Source organism: Lactuca sativa, chromosome 9, assembly GCF_002870075.4.
Source record: "Lactuca sativa cultivar Salinas chromosome 9, Lsat_Salinas_v11, whole genome shotgun sequence".
NCBI lineage: Eukaryota > Viridiplantae > Streptophyta > Magnoliopsida > Asterales > Asteraceae > Lactuca > Lactuca sativa.
In genome coordinates this window covers 42,326,785-42,332,784 of record NC_056631.2, presented here as the reverse complement: position 1 = coordinate 42,332,784, position 6,000 = coordinate 42,326,785, and positions in this window count along the sequence as shown.

Below are 6,000 nucleotides of genomic sequence, written 5' to 3'. Positions count from 1 at the left end.
ACAATTCCACATTCCTTGAGGTAGTCGTGGAACTTGATACTAAGATACTCACCACCTCTATCAGATCTGAGCATCTTCATCTTCCTACCCAGTTGATTTTCGACTTCATGTTTGAACTCTTTGAACTTTTCAAAGGTTACTGACTTATGCTTGATTAAGTAGATATATCCATATCTGCTATAATCATTAGTAAAAGTCACATAAAATCGATTTGCACCCCTTATGGTGGATTTGAAGGGCCCACACACGTATGTGTGTATAAGATCCAACAATCCTTCACCTCTTTCACAAGAACCAATGAAAGGTGATTTAGTCATCTTTCCAAGAAAACAAGACTTGCATGTATCATCCGACCTTAGGTCAAATGATTCCAACACTCCATCCTTTTGGAGTTGGGCAATGTGCTTCTTGTTGACATGTCCAAGACGACAATGCCACAAGCATGCTTTGTCTAAACCATTAGAAACATCAATTGGTAACACATTATTTCCCAAATTGTCTACAACCATCACAGTTTCATATACATCATCACAAGGTAATGCTTCAAAATAAAATACACCATTATAATAAACATTAATAGAACCATTCTCATTATTAAAATAGTATCTGAAACCTTATATATACAAACCATGAAAAGAAATAATATTCCTCGTCATTTCTGACGAGTAAAAACAATTATTTAAGTCTAAACACAACCCATTACTAAACATTAAAGAATAAATGTCAATCTTGGTAACAGGTGATGATCTCCTATTGCCCATTATCAGGTTCATCTTCCCAAGCTCCACATTCCCACTTTCTTTCAGTCCCTGCAAGTCAAAGCAAATATGAAAACCACATCATGTATCAAGGATCCAGGAATTAGAATGCGATGATTTTTTTATTGAATAGTGTAAATACATGCCTAAGTAGGCTTAATCTTGCCATCCTTAATATCCTACAAGTATTTGGGGCAACTTCTTTTCCAGTGCCCCTTGTCTTGGCAGTAGAAGCACGTTGCCTCTTTTGGATCTGAGGCAGGAGGGGGAGTAGTACTGGATTTTCCGTTGGATCCACTACTAGAAGACCCTTCATAGGACTTTCCCTTCCAGTTCTGCTTTGAGGGAGCTTTCCTCTTTTTCCCCTTCTCATGTCCAATAGCCAGGACTAGAGCAGCAGCAGTAGGAGTGGATTCAACACTTTTTCCCTTTAATCCACTTTCAGCGGTTCTCAACAAGCCTTGAAGTTGACTTAATGTGACTTCCTCTTTGTTCAAATGAAATGTCATTTTGAACTGATCATAAAAACTAGGTAACGAGTGCAAGACTATATCGATAGCCAATTCCTCATTGAAATTCATGTTAAGTTTCAGCAAACAATCCACATAGCGCTGCATGCGTTGCAGGTGGGTCGTGACAGACTCTTCGTCCTTCATCTTGATGGTTATGAGTGACTTGACTATCTCATACCTTTCTTGACGTGCTCTTTGATGGTACTTCTCCATCAAGTATTTGTAGATCTCATAAGGCCAATAGTCCTCATAAAACCGCTTTAGCTCAGGAGTCATAGTTGCCACCATGGTGCATGACACTTTTGTAGCATCTTTTCATTGGGCCTTATACTCAGCTACTTCTTCAGGAGTATCTTTAGATTCATCTATCTCGTTCTGCTCTTTGTTGAGGGCATATTCTTTGTCCTCGAATCGCAAGGCCATCCTAATTTTGCGCATCCAATCATTAAAGTTGGTGCCATCGAATGTGACCTTGGAACAGATGCTCAAGAGCGAGAAGGTGTTTGAGGAGTTGTTGTTGTTGTTGGAGTCGGAAGCGTTGTTTGAGGTAGAAATCTAAAAAGGAAGAAGGACAAGTTTTGATTATGTAGGAAAATCCTTAATATAACACGCAAATGAAATATTAAGGCTAGGACCCAACACAATAATTTACAATTGAATTGTAAAATTATTTGAAGGTAAGTAAATGACGATTTACCAATATCACCACAAAAAACGAAATTTAAATAAATTAGGTTTTTGAATTGAAATTCCTAGATCTTTTGAGATTCATTAAACTATTCAATGGCATAATCTCGATTGTGCCCTTTCCATTTGAGATTGGGATACCGAGGATCACAAACAAGGTGTGAATAACCATGCAAATTAGCTCGGTACTCTCGATGTCATTTATCACGTAATCAATGTGTTGGTTAGCCACACACACACGCTCCACTGATCAATGATAATTTACGAGCTACCCATTTCCAACCTTTATTAGTCCATGTTAGTGTGTCGGTTAACCACACGCGCTCCACTAACGACTTAATAAAGTGCAATGTTCAATTTCATGGATTAGCATCAAATTCTCATTTTCCTAAAGTAACTAAGATTGGAAATTTTATAAAAACATTTAGTTACTTTATATATTTCGTTATACTTATTCATGAGAGTTTAATGTCCTATCAAACCTGTTCGGCTAACGACCCTCCACTAATCAAGGAAGGGGGGGGGGGGGGGGGTGAGATTGGACACCCATTCAACTGCCATTTTATAGGCGGTTTCCTTATACCCCCCCCCCCCCCTCTTATAGATCGACTTTGTGAATGAGGCCTACTAACGGTACGACTGACTTTTCTTATACGTGTATATATATATATATATATATATATATATATATATATATATATATATATATATATATATATATATTAGACTTTTAATTTTATATATAGTATAAGGGTGTATTTTAAAATTTTAAAATACTAAGGTTCTAAAATTTAAGATTTCAAAGTTAAACTATTTAATTAAATTTTAAATTATAAAACCAAAGGGTGTATTTTTAAAACTTTTCAAAAAAATACTAAATCAAAATTTTAAATAATTAAATTAATAAATTAATTTTATCATTATCTAAAAATTCAACCAAATCATAAATTTTGATTATAAAAAGGGGGAGAATGAAGAGTGGGTATTCTAAACTTCAGGTATTCATTTGCAGATTTGAAGGACAATATCATTTCGAGGGGAGTTTAGTCTTGATCGCACGAGCTCGTTGGATATTGAAGTCGGGACATCCAATCCTAACTTTAAGGGGGAGAATGTTAGGGTGCAAAGTCACACTTGGATGTGGAGTGTAGGCTTACCCTCTTGTATGTGTAAATATGTTGAGTCTTTCCAATAAATAGGAAGTGAGTGACTCTCATTATGTAAGATATTGTAATGATCATTTTTGGAGTGTTAGACTAGAGATGGAAATTGTACAAGACTCACTTTGTATGTTCTTTCTAGATTTAATAAGAGCTTAACAAGATTTATTTACTCCATGTGTTTATGATTTGTATGATGATTCACTAGATCTTTCATATTTCGCATTTGTCCTCATAATCAACACCACTACAATTGGTATCAGAGCTCATAATTCATACTACAATATGCCCAACATACTAGGCTTAACACTATTACACTTAGCGTACTCTTATGTACGCCCCGCGTACTAGGTTTATCCCTATTACCACTAAACTTATGAAGGCCATAACTTCTTCGTTCTAGGTCTATTTTTTACGATCCTTATATCGCTGGAAAGGTAACGAGAAGCTCTACACTACTATCAACTCCACCTTGCCTTAAAAATTTCTGAACAAAATCCAAAGTTCATAAAAAGATTTAAATACCACTTTACAGTTATACCATTGGGCTCCAAATCACAAACCAAACTCCTAGATCATTTATCCTACATTACCCACACCCAAAGGGGTATAAATCTCCCTTTCCCAAAGGACCTAGGCCTTATGAGAGTAAATTACACGAATGGTCCCTATAGTTTGGGTAAATTGCGTTTTTGGTCCTTAACTTATTGTTTTAACTAGGAAGGTCCCTACTGGTTGTTTTTGTTACGCGCTTGGTCTCTGTCTTACTTAAAAGGACTATTGTGCCCTTAATTTTTTTTAAATTTATTTAAATAAACACACCCCTAATCCCACTCCACTCACATTACCTTACATACCCCACCATTTTTCCCTATGTAAATAATAGTCTTTTTAGGTAAGACAGGGACCAAGCGCGTAACAAAAACAAACAGTAGGGACCAAGCACGTAACAAAAACAAATAGTAGGGACCCCCCGAGTTAAAAAAAAATAAGTTAGGTACCAAACGCGTAAATTACCCCAAACCATAGGGACCATTCGTGTAATTTACTCGCCTTATGATAACCGATCTTCGGGTCACGACCCCGAATTAGGAAACGATTCGGAATAGTGTTAGAGTTAAGGAACTAAGCGACCTTTATAACTATCTATTTTGTCGTGAGAATCAAGTTTGTGGCGTTAAAGATAACGAAAACCTATGATGTTGACATTGGGAGGGAGAGAAACAAGATCCAGGGCATGGTTTGCATTAGAACAAACATTTTTGCAACCATTGCATATTTCTAGTTTGGAGCACACATATCCTGAGTTGTAGATTTTGGGATTGAAGATATATAAGAAGTGGCAGATAAATTTAGAAGAGTAAGATTTTTTAAGGAACTGGTATGTAAATAGGTAGTCATAGAGTAATTGGTTAGGCGAGAGGAGGACGGGTTGAAGTAACACATATAACTAAGGGCTCGGTGCGATAGAAACTATTAAAATGACAAATACGCCTTCATATAGGGAGCATGTGACCATATTAAATATAAAAAGATAATGAAAGTTAACTCGAGGAACAAAATTTGCGAAGTTTCGAATTTGGACCAGATGTACGTTTAAAAAAAAGACTCAAACTGTACTTTTTAAGACACCACATGGACCAAATTTGAAATTTACTCTTATATGTATTATCACAAATTTACAACTTTTCATATATAAGTAATTCAAATTATTTTGTATTTGATGAAAGCAAAATAAGCAAAATTAATTCAAAAAGCAAAGATTAAATTTTATATTTATGATTAATTAATATCAGTTAAATATATAACATGATATTACAACTAATAATTATCATCTTTAAAATATAATTAGTCGATTAAATAAATTAGAAATGTTTAAACCAAAAGAATAAGGAACCAAAATTTCCATATGAAAGTTTGGCACCATTTTGATATAAAATAATAAGTTAATACAAGATTTAATGTTATATTATTACTCTACACCAAAATGATATAAAGAATAATGTTGGATTAAAGAGATAAATGGTGCAAAAAATGAGATTTTGTTGTGGGTAAGGGAGGCCCTAACATTGTGTTAGATGTTGTTTGTTATTTAAGAAGTAAAAATGTATATAGTCTACGGACGACATCTACAAATATCTGCAGAAGAAAAGGTGGACAAAATGTTTGTAGTTTGTAAGAAGAATGTTTGTTTTTTAATGTCTCGCTAAAACAAATCAAAAATATAAATGAACTAGTTTTTAAACTTTAAATAGTTTTTCAACACTGAAATTTAAATAATTCTAGATTTACAATAATCAAACAAAATTCACACAACCACATTAATAATATTTAAAGAAATTGTTTAGTCCATATTTTTCACTAGCTGCTAATCAATTTATTTCGTAACTACCTATATATTCTCGGTTTTGAAGCACTATTATGTCCTTCAAACAAGTAAATGGTTCAAATAATTTAGCTTGGACTTGTTTATTTGTATAAAGAGTTAAATAAATATAAATATAGGGTAAACATAAAAAAATCAACATTTAGTGTGTGAGTAATTTAGTCGGTTATTTTGAATAATTTAGAAAATATACATAGGATTTATGATAAAGAAATAAATAACGTTATTTATTACTTTTAATATATTAAATAAAATAAATAAATAAATAAAAATAAAATAAAAAAGAAAAAGGGTATTTATGTGTTTGTGAAGAAAAACATAAAAGGAAAAAAAAAAAAAACATGTGTGTATGTGCTTTTCATAAATAATATTTTTTTTTGGCTTAAAGATATCTGCCAAAAATGTATTCCCATTTGCTGACTTTGGTACATGTCTTTTCGGAGAAGGGAATGCGCAGATGTTTTGACTAGGGGTGAGCAAAAACCGAACCGCAAACT